Consider the following 12,505-nt stretch of genomic DNA (forward strand, 5'->3'; position numbering starts at 1 on the left):
TGATATTATATTATATAAATAAATTGATTTTGAAATATAATTATATTATACAAGAATAAATTGACAGAGGCAAATAACTTATTGAGTTTAATTATTACATAGTATTAAAAAAAATTACAATGTTAAAAAGGTAAAAAAAAAAAGTTGTAGGTGGTATAGCAAGTGTTTTGCTTTTTTCTTTTTTTCTTTTTTGTTATGTTTTCCTATTGTGATTACTCACAAAAAATTGTAGGTAATCCTTTGTAGTCTGGTTATTTAAATTAAAAACTATGACTTTATATTTTCATAATTTTTAAAATAGTAGATAATTACATTATTTTATATTTATATAGCTTTGGCGAATATCCCAATTATGGGTGTGGACCATAAATACTTCTTCCCTAATTGTTTTTGTCACTTGACTAATAAGTCATTGACAATTACATAAATGGTTTTGTTAGAATAATTAAACTTTTTTTTAACCATCAATCAGCCAACAAACTAGTAGAAGAATAAAAATAAGAGAATAAAAAGGAAAATTTAAAGAAAAAGAGGAATATTAGTTGTTGTTAATTAAAAAGAAAAAATATAGAGAATTAATTTTAATTTATTAACATTAGCCAATTTTTTATTTTAAAAAATTTAAATTCTTAGAGAATTTAAGATTTAGAATTTAGAATTTAGAATTTAAATTTAGGGTTAAGAATTTATGATTTAACGTCTAGAATTTAAGAAAAATAAAATAATTTCAAAAAAATTAATTGACATTAATTAAAAATAGTTGAGAAATAAATATTATTTCTAAGAAAATGATTTTCAATTTTTTCTCAAATATTTTCACTAACGTATCATGATTTGAATAAAATTTTGAGTTGCATTGTGTTATTTTTGCAAATACAGAAGGAATTAAAGTTGGCGATGAAAAGATTGGGCAAGAAAAATAAAATATTGATGTGTGTTGACAAATTCTTGATTGTTGAAGGAAGCTAAGGAAGGGTAGGAAATAGAGAAAGGACAAGAAAAGGGACATAGTACACGTCGTCGAATATAACGTCGGTGTGGGCCGCCCTGCTCCTTTGGATTTGCCAAAGGAATGAAGCGCTTGTCCCTAACCCTTTCCCCCTTTTTCGGCTCCTTCTCTTTATCATAATTTCTTTTATATTTGGACTTTTCAGTACAACAATAATAATAATCTTGATTTTCTTTTCTTTGTTATTGTCTTACTTCTATGGAGATACTACTACATGCCTACATGCATATTTTCTAACAAACTGGCTAATCAATTTAATTTGGTTCTTATTATATTGTACATAACTACATATTATATTTTGGTAGATCTATTTTATATTTGCTATTTTTCATATATATATATATATATATATATATATATATATATATATATATATATATATATATATATTTTATCTTTAATGGCATGAAACATAAAAAAAAAGTGTAGGGAGATAATGAGTTTAGTGAACAATACACTTATATATATATATATATATATATGGTAATTTTCTTTTTTCACTTGTGCTTTCTTTAGGGGTGTAGTGTGTTTTTATTTTATTGGACCAATTTTAAAGTTCATTATATTGTTCACATTGTTTACAAAAGTCATTACCTACCTAACAAAACCTAACATAAAATTGGGACAATGGATCATGCATTCGTTATATGTATATATACATTGAGACATGTATATAGAATCTTTTGTTGGAAAAATTTTACTCTCTTCATAGAACTTGCTGAATCTATCAAATAAAAATGTCAAGACTTGTTGGTTACTCTCACGATATACTACCAAATCAGCATGAAAGTTTGATGAGTTCCCATGCATCATGCTCCGGAGGTTTTTGGCTATCCTCATAAGGTCTAAAGAGTTCATATAGCATCGTTCTTACCAGTTGTTTCATGGTATGGAATTTGGTTTATCGTTTAGGGCTTTTTTTTTTTCACTGTTTCAAACTTTAAAACACAGGTACCTTGTATATATGTAAGTTAAACCATCAATATAAAATGTAAGTTTGACTTAATTTCCAAGAAATTAAAATAAACGTGAACTAGAGGATTGTACAAAACAAGAAATGAATGATAACATTAGTTAAATATTTTATGAACATCATATTCAGCAAGCTAGGGTGTGTTTTCGGTGACTGAGTGATGATGCTGTGATGCCACCTAGAAAGGGAAGACCATATATTTATTAATAAATCCCACTAGAAATCAAACATTCCATCAACAAACTTTACAAATTTAAACATTTTTTAATTTTTTTTAATTCTTATATGTACCATCTTTATTTTTACCTCTTTTTTCTTTGTCCTCTCATCACCATTCTTAACAACATAACAACTTCACCCATTATTGCTAGGCCACCCATTATGAACACTCACTCTAAATATTCTAGACTTTAAATTATAAATCTTAAATTTTAAAATCTAAATCTTAAATCTTAAATAAACATTAAAATTCTAAATTTTATCTAAATCTTAAACCTAAAATCTAAATCTTAAATATTCTAAATGGTGAGAATAAAAAAGATATTAGATATTATTAACATAAAAAAATAAGTTAATATTAACTAACAAAATATTGATTTTTCATTAAACTTTCTTTGTTAATTTGTAAAGTGAAAAAATCCAAACCGTCATCTTCTAATTTATTTATTTGAATTTAATTACTTTTGTCGGCTTTTATTCCATGATATACTTCTATTTCATAACATAAATATAGGGTAATTTATACAAATATATCATCTTAGAAACAATTTTGCACAAATATCCTAAATAAAGTTGCACTATATATTTGTCCTCTTTATTATAATGTAAATGGTGGGACTAAGCAAGGTTTACATTTTTCATAATTCCTATCAAGAAAAACGATTTACTATTGTTTTTGGATACCATAAAATTTATTTAAACTCGTGATTTAGCATTTTTTGAGGTTCAAAAACCCATCCTAAACCCATAATTAGTAACAATTACGGGCAACCACAAAACCCTAAAAAGTATCAGTAGCCTGGTAAAGAAGAAGAAATCAAAGTATAAAGGGAGAGAGAAAATGAGCAGAGAGAACAAAAAAAAGAAAGAGAGAAAAAAACTACATTATAATTGTAAAAAGTTAGTTACATATGGGTAAATGCTGATATTTATAGCAGCTGAGTGTTGTACAAAGGATGTGATGATACAAATTAGTTGAAGATATAACTAACTAAACTTGAGCTGGTATAACTACTTACTAATTAGAGAAAGCTTTATATATACTACACTGACATGCTCCCTCAAAATAAGGGCCTCCTATGACTTTGCATCAAAGACTTTTAAATAAGCTTCTAAGTTTTAAAAAAAGCTATAACTGAGAGAGATTTAGTTAATATGTCAGTTAATTGATCTTGAGTTGGAATATGTTAAAAAAATTTCCTCTGGTTACACAGTTTCAAACAAAGGATTGATTAAGGGCAAAGTGTTTAGACTTGTTATGAAGAATTAGGTTGGCAAAGAGAAGAATTGTGTAAACCCTGATAAATTAGTAGATAATTAGTCAATAAATTAGTTTTTAATAAGGAAGATTAGAAATGTAAAAAATAATATTAAATTAGAATAGAACTCATCGAAACGAGAATTTTGACACTAATTTCAAAAAAATCGGTCTAAGATTGAACCGAACAAACCGAACCGATTAAACTGGACCCAAACCGAATTCGTGGGCCCAACCGGCCCAGCAATTAAAAAGAGAGCCACGAGTTCTTCTTTCTCCCCACATTCATAACGGCGCAGGAAGCTTTCCAGGAGAGGAAAGGAGGGAAACCCATACGTTGATGGTAAATCCAATTTGCCGTAACTTCTCCGTCTGAGCTCCGATTGCCGCACCGTTTGTGGCCACACGTCCACCGCGTTGAGCTCTACATTTCTATCGAAACAATTTCATAGATAACTCATTCTTTTATTCTCAACCTCTTCTTCTCCAATTTTTGGAAAATTAAGTGGAGGTATTGAATTTCTTTGCTCTTTGATGTTTTAGGATCCAATTAGCTTAAGGAAAACGTTCACTCTTGCTTATGTGAAGCTTGGGTAAGGTGAGGATACGATAATTCTATTTTAATTTCATTGAATTTGATCTTTGAGTATTAAATTAGATATATATGTGTTATAAATGTGTATTAGGTTGAAAATAAATAATTGGAGTTTGGAATTTTGAATATTAGAACTTGGAGGAAGCTGAGCTTAAAGTTTGTTGAATTTTGAGGAGCTGCCTTGGTTTTAAATAAATTGATTTGATCGTTACGTGGAAATCGGCCAAGGTATGGTTTAGATTTCTTACATTTAATATATAATGTTCTATGAAAACTTATGCTAGATAACCATAGTATAAGTTGGATTGCATGTGTATATTTAATACTTAGTATCCTGTTGATGAACATAGTTGGTTTGGTGCTTGTTGATTAACTGGTGATTTGGTGAATTAATGATTTGAGGTATAACTATTGTAGAGGTTGTTGTGATAATGAGGTATTTTGTGTTAAAAGCCTAGGATTTGTGAACTATGATTCTTAGTTGAATTTTGGTTGTTGGATTTGAATATTGTATGAGTATAATTGTTGATCTGAGGTAGATTTATTGTGGTAATTGTCATGATGATGAGGAAGGGTATGTTGAATTGAAAAGAATGGAGGTTTGGACCCGAAAAAGGTGGCAAAGTCCGAGTTTTAGAGGAGATGCTGTCGAAATTTTATAAAAATTAGAGATTTTGTTTAGATGATTATTTAAAAAGATTTAGATTCAAAGGTTATATGGTTTGATTTTGAGTTATTAAGAAGATGAGTATGTTTTAAGTTTGATTCATTTAGAAAAGAATGAATTATGTTTTGAATTGGAACTATTGATGAACGGAATGGGAGGTGTGATAATGAAGGATAATGATTGAGTATGATTGATGTATGATGATGAATGAGATGCAATAGAATGATGTGGATGTTGATGAATTATAATTGAATTATTTATATGGCTTATGAATTTAAATAATCTGAGATACGAGATTCCCTGGATAAAGTGTCGTGGTTTGCCACCACGTATACCAGGTTGAAAACTCGATACTCTGTTGACCCTACGACGTAAGGGTGACCGGGCACTATAAATTCCTGGGAATGTAACCCCCCACTGAGCAATATTGATTATTTGAGAAAAGCTATGCATAGACTCTTGGGGATGCACATCGATGGACAGTCTAAGGTTTTCGGACTTGTCGAGTTGGTTAGATAACCGACAGATAAACCTCATCAGCCATAGGACATGCATACATGATATGCATATTACTTGAATTACTTGCTTGTGCATTAACTGGGTGTGCCTAAGTGTACTTGCCATGCTATATGTATATTTGTTACCTACAATATTTGTAACCTTCTTGTGTTTGTCTTTATCTGTTTATCTGTCTGTGAAATGCTGAGGGGGATGGAGGTATTGAGGAATGGAAGTATGGGACTTAGATTTAAGGTTAAGTTAAGTTAGGTTTAGATACTCTTAGAAAACCACATTTTATGGAGAGGCTTGTGTGTGTGTGTGTGTGTGTGTGTGTGTGTGTGTGTGTGTGTGTACTTAGCTTTCTCTCTGCATAACTTATTCCTTTTGAACCTCCTAGAAGTTTATGGAGAGATAGGATTTTTGTTTATGTACATTTGGGTTTTGGATATGTATATATATATATATGTGTGTGTGTGTGTGTGTGTGTGTGTGTGTGTGTATATTCTCCGGCCAGTCTTGACTTCGCAGGATGAGTTAGGAGCTTGTTACTCTGTATCTTTGACTCTCTGTTCCTGTTGTTGGGTTACTTTACATTTAACTGTTGTAGCTTTCTTATCACGCAAGTTAACTCGTTTCTTGAGCGTTGCGCTTTTATTTTCGCAATTTTTGTTTCCTCTATTCTTCAAGGATCCTAGCATATTATAATTCTTCTGCTATTATACGTACACATTCTATTTTAGAGGTCTTAATACCACACCACATCTATTTTACAACTTAAGCATAAAGTTTTGTTTGGTAGGGTGTTACATTATGGTATCAGAGCAGTTCATTCCTATAGAGCCTGAAAGACGGACTGATTGTGCTTTTGTGCATTCTCTGTATATGTGTTTATGTGCTATTAGGATATATATGGCATAAACGTTTGTGAGCATGCATTTGGAACTTAAAGCATTAGACATGTGATATTGAGACTGATCAACTTAATATCACTTGTTTGGTGTGTATAGGGACCAGATGTCGACTCGCGGACGCGGTCGCGGGCGAGGTAGAGGTAGGATAGGCACCGTTACTCCTGGCCCGGCAGCGAATGATCCAGTAGACTTTATGGCTACCCTGGGAAATATGGCTGCAGCTATGCAGGCGATAGCCGAGGCACTGGGTAATCAGATAAATCAGGGTAATCATGGGAACAATAATGATGAGGACAGTCCTATGACACTTGCTACATTTCTGAAAGTTCACCCTTCGACTTTTAGGGGAACCTCAAATCCCACTAATGCAAATAATTGGATTCAGGCTATGGAACGGGCATTACAGGCTCAACAGGTTCCTGAGGAGCAATGGGTTGAGTTTGGAACTTATCAGCTGCAAGATGAGGCTCAGTATTGGTGGTAGGGGACACGACGTATCCTGCAGTCAAATGGCGCTGTGATTCTTGGGAGGTTTTCTGGACAAAGTTCTATAAGAAATGTTTTCCTAATTCAGCCAGAAATGCCAAGGAACTTGAATTGATGCGGTTAAAGCAGGGGCAGATGACTGTTGCTAAGTATACTAGCAAGTTTGAGGAGTTATGTTGCTTTTCTCGTATCTGTCAAGGTGCGCCTGAAGATTTTGCTGAATGAAAGTGTATTAAATATGAGGGAGGTCTTCGGAGCGATATTCTGAGTTTCGTTACCCCAATGGAGATCGGAGTTTTTTCTGAATTGGTGGATAAGAGTAGGGTGGCTGAAGATTATGTGCCTTTTCAGAGGCCTTCAGGGAGGAACTTTGCTTCGAGAGGTAGGAATTTCAAGCATGAAGGCTTTGTTCCGCAGCAAACTCAGGGCCAGAGTAATTACAGAAGGCCGAATACTAATGTTAATCAGGGAAGAAAGGTTGGAAAGCAACCACAACAGGATCTGAATTGCCAGAGGTGTGGAAAGTATCATCCTAGAGTTTCGTGCAGGTTAGAACTTGGGGTATGCTATTTCTGTGGATAGCCCGGGCATTTGGCCAATAATTATCCGGAGAAGAAGAAGTATGAGACTGGTAGAGTACAGCAGCCAGGAAGAGTGTATACCACTTCTACAGTAGGTGCTAGGGATCTGAGACACTGATTAGAGGTAATTGTGAAATGATTGGTAAAATCTTAAATGCTTTATTTGATTCAGGAGTAACTCATTCATTTATTGCATTTGAAAAGGCTAATGAGTTAGGATTGAGAATGGTGGTTTTAGGTTCTGATTTGAAAGTGTATAATGCTACTCATGAAGCTATGGTGACTAGGATAGGATGTCCACAAGTTCCCTTTCGAGTACAACAACGTGAATTTGTGCATGATTTAATTTGTTTTCCGATGACTGGTCTTGATCTCATGTTGGGATTAGATTGGTTATCCAATGCAAGAATCATGTTTTGCTTGATTGTTCTGAGAAATTAGTACAGTTTATGCCTGAAGGGTCAGAAGCGCCGGTTGTGGTCAACAGCTACTATTTGAACTCTATGATAGTAAATTGTTCTGAAACTGAATGTTAGGGTATTATGTTGTTAACTGCGGGAGTATCAGGTGATGATCAGAGTTTAGAGCAGATTCCGGTTGTATGTGAATTTCCAGATGTATTTTCGGATGATATTAATGAATTTCCACCTAACTGAGATGTTGAATTTGCAATTGAGTTGGTGCCTGGAGCCGGTCTGATTTCGATTACTCCTTACAGGATGTCACCTTTAGAAATGACTGAACTAAAAGCTCGGCTGGAAGATCTGTTGGGTAAGCATTTTATCCGACCAAGTATTTCTCCGGGGGGAGCGCCAGTGTTACTGGTAACGAAGAAGGATGGAAGCATGCGTTTGTGTGTTGATTATCGGCAATTGAATAAGATCACTGTGAAGAATAAATATCCACTATCTAGAATCAACGACCTAATGGATCAGTTACAGGGTGCTGGTGTGTTTTCTAAGATTGATCTGCGATCCGGATATCATCAGATAAGGGTTAGAGATGAAGATATTCCGAAAACTGCTTTCAGGACACGTTATGGTCATTATGAGTATACAGTGATGTCTTTCGGGTTAACTAATGCTCCAGCAGTATTCATGGATTATATGAACAGAATTTTTCGGTCGTACCTGGACAAGTTTGTTATTGTCTTCATTGATGATATTCTTGTTTATTCTAAGACTGAGGAGGAGCATGTTGATCACTTGCGAACTGTGCTGTAAATTCTGAGGGACAGAAAGTTGTACGCTAAGTTATCTAAATGCGAGTTCTGGAAGAGTGAGGTGAAGTTTCTCGGTCACGTGGTGAGTAAGCAGGGATAGCTGTGGATCCTGCTAAGGTGGAAGCAGTAATGAATTGGGAGTGACCAACTTCAGTAACAGAGATCAGGAGTTTCCTAGGTTTGGCGGGGTATTATCGGAGATTCATTAAGAGATTTTCACAGCTCGCCTTACTTTTAACTAAGCTGACTCGGAAGGATACGCCTTTTGTCTGGATGTCGGAGTGTGAGGAGAGTTTTCAAGCATTGAAGCACAAGTTGACTACTGCACCCGTATTGATATTGCCTGAACCAAGTGAACCATTTGAAGTGTATTGTGATGCATCACTGAAGGGTTTGGGGTGCGTTCTGATGCAGTATCGGAATGCTGTAGCATACGCCTCAGGCAGTTAAGGTCGCATGAGATGAACTATCTGACACATGATTTGGAACTTGCTACTGTTGTGTTTGCTCTAAAGATTTGGAGACACTATCTCTATGGTGTCAAGTTCCACGTTTTCTCAGACCATAAGAGTTTGAAGTATCTTTTTTAGCAGAAAGAGTTGAATATACGTCAGAGGAGATGGATGGAGCTTCTGAAGGATTATGATTTTGAAGCGAATTATCATCCAGGAAAAGCGAACATTGTGGCAGACGCCTTGAGTCAGAAGTCTTTATATGCAGCTTGGAGGATGCTACGGGAAGAAGAGTTACTAAAGGCATTTCAAGGTTTGAATTTGGGGGTTAGAAAAGAATCTGCAATTATATGTCTAAGTCAGTTGCAAATTTCAAATGATTTTAAATCAGAACTTCTGAAGGCACATCGAGATAATGAAGCGTTACGTAAGGTATTGCCAGCAGTTGAACAGGAAAAATAGTGGAAAATGTCTGAAGGTCAGGATGGTTTGTGGAGGTTCAAGAACCGGATTGTTGTGCCGAATGTTGGAGACCTGCGACAGAGTATCTTGAAAGAAGCTCATAAGAGCGGGTTTTCAATTTCATTCAGGAAGCACCAAAATGTATCAGGATATGAAAGCGATGTTCTGGTGGCCAGGGATGAAGAATGATGTGGCATTGTATGTATCTAAATGTTTAACATGTCAGATGGTTAAGATTGAGCATTAGAAACCATCAGGAACCCTTCAACTCCTAGAGATTCCACAATGGAAATGGGAGAGTATCGCAATAGATTTTATGATAGGTTTGCCTAGAACCCGGTCTGGTTGTGATACTATTTGGGTGGTTGTGGATTGACTGACAAAATCAGCTCACTTTCTCCCTATCCGAATAAGTTGCACAATGGAAGAATTAGCTCGAATGTATATCAAAGAGATTGTCAGGTTACATGGCGTGCCTTCTACCATTATATCTGACAGAGATCCTCGTTTTACATCAAGGTTCTGGGGAGCTTTTCAGCGTGCATTTGGGACTTAGTTAAGTTTGAGTACCGCGTATCACCCTTAGACAGATGGATAGTCAGAGAGAACTATTCAGACCTTGGAAGATATGCTAAGGGCTTGTGTTTTGGACCAGCCGACAAGCTGGGATCGGTATATGCTGTTAGTGGAATTTGCTTATATAATAGCTACCATGAGAGCATCGGTATGAAACTGGAGAAAAAAGTTTATTAGGGCCTGAGATTATAGCTGAAACTACTGAGCAGATAAAGAAGATTCGCAGCCTAATGCTTATAGCCTAGAGCCGTCAGAAGATCTATGCTGATCAGAGACGAAAGCCTTTGGAATTTAAAGAAGGAGAGCATGTTTTTCTAAAGGTTACACCAACCACTAGAGTGGGAAGAGCTATTAAGACTAAGAAACTGAATTCCCGTTATATTGGACCGTTTAAGATCCTGAAAAGAATTGGGCCAGTAGCTTATAGAATTGCCTTACCACCGTATCTTTTAAATTTGCACGACGTGTTTCATGTGTCACAGCTTCGGAAGTATACTCCTGATGCAAGTCATGTTCTGGAACCAGAACCAATCCAAGTAAGAGAAGATCTAACACTTCCAGTAATTCCGGTAAGAATTGATGACACTAGTGTTAAACGATTACGCGGCAAAGAAGTATCATTGGTAAAAGTATCTTGGAGTCGAGCTGGTATCGAGGAACATACTTGGGATCTTGAATCATATATGTGAAGGGACTACCCACAACTCTTTTCAGGTAACTGAATTTGAATTTTGAGGGCAAAATTCTTTGTTAGGTGGGTAGGATGTAAACCCCGATAAATTAGTAGATAATTAGTCAATAAATTAGTTTTTAATAAGAAAGATTAGAAATGCAAAAAATAATATTAAATTAGGATAGAGCTCATCGAAACGAGAATTTTGACACTAATTTCGAAAAAATCGGCCCAAGATTGGACCAAACGGGCCGAACCGGTTGAACCGGACCCAAATCGGGCCCGTGGGCCCAACCGGCCCAGCAATTAAAAAGAGAGCCACGGGCTCTTCTTTCTCCCCACATTCATAACGACGCAGGAAGCTTTCTAGGGGTGGAAAGGAGAGAAACCCATACGTTGACGGTAAATCCAATTTGCCATAATTTCTCCGTCCGAGCTCCGATCGCCACACCATTTGCGGCCACGCGTCCACCGCGTCGAGCTCTACATTTCTACCGAAACAATTTTATAGGTAACTAATTCTTTTATTCTCAGCCTCTTCTTCCCCAATTTTTGGGAAATTAAGTGGAGGTATTGAATTTCTTTGCTCTTTGATATTTTAGGATCCAATTAGCTTAAGAAAAACGTTCACTCTTGCTTATGTGAAGCTTGGGTAAGGTGAAGATACGATAATTCTATTTTAATTTCATTGAATTTGAGCTTTGAGTATTAAATTGGATATATATGTGTTATAAATGTGTATTAGGTTGAAAATAAATAATTGGAACTTGGAATTGTGAATATTGGAACTTGGAGGAAGCTGAGCTTAGAGTTTGTTGAATTTTGAGGAGCTGCCTTGGTTTTAAATAAATTGATTTGGTCGTTACGTGAAAATTGGCCAAGGCATGGTTTAGGTTTCTTGCATTTAATATATAATGTTCTGTGAGAACTTAGGCTAGATGACCATAGGATAAGTTGGATTGCATGTGTATATTTAATACTTAGTATCCTGTTGATGAACATGGTTAGTTTGGTGCTTGTTGATTAACTGGTAATTTGGTGAATTAATGATTTGAGGTATAACTATTGTGGAGGTTGTTGTGATAATAAGGTATTTTGTGTTAAAAGCCTAGGATTTGTGAACTATGATTCTTAGTTGAATTTTGGTTGTTGGATTTGAATATTGTATGAGTATAATTGTTGATCTGAGGTAGATTTGTTGTGGTGATTGTCATGATGATGGGGAAGGGTATGTTGAATTGAAAAGAATGCAGGTTTGGACCCGAAAATGGTGGCAAAGTCTGAGTTTTAGAGGAGATGTTGCTGAAATTTAATAAAAATTAGAGATTTTGTTTAGATGATTATTTAAAAAGATTTAGATTCAAAGGTTATATGGTTTGATTTTGAGTTATTAAGAAGATGAGTATGTTTTAAGTTTGATTCATTTAGAAAAGAATGAATTATGTTTTGAATTGGAACTATAGATGAACGGAATGGGAGGTGTGATAATGAAGGATAATGATTGAGTATGATTGATGTATGATGATGAATGAGATGCAATTAAGAATGATGTTGATGTTGATGAATTATAATTGAATTATTCATATGGCTTATGAATTTAAATAATCTGAGATACGAGATTCCCTGGATAAAGTGTCGTGGCTTGCCACCACGTGTACCAGATTGAAAACTCGATACTCTGTTGACCCTACGACGTAAGGGTGACCGGGCACTATAAATTCCTGGGAATGTAACCCTCCACTGAGCAATATTGATTATTTGAGAAAAGCTATGCATAGACTCTTGGGGATGCACTTCGAGGGACTGTCTAAGATTTTCGGACTTATCGGGTTGGCTGGATAACTGACAGATGAGCCTCATCAGCCATAGGACAGGTATACATCATATGCATATTACTTGAATTACTTGCTTGTGCATTAA

The sequence above is a fragment of the Arachis hypogaea genome, chromosome 16 (assembly GCF_003086295.3).
Source record: "Arachis hypogaea cultivar Tifrunner chromosome 16, arahy.Tifrunner.gnm2.J5K5, whole genome shotgun sequence".
NCBI lineage: Eukaryota > Viridiplantae > Streptophyta > Magnoliopsida > Fabales > Fabaceae > Arachis > Arachis hypogaea.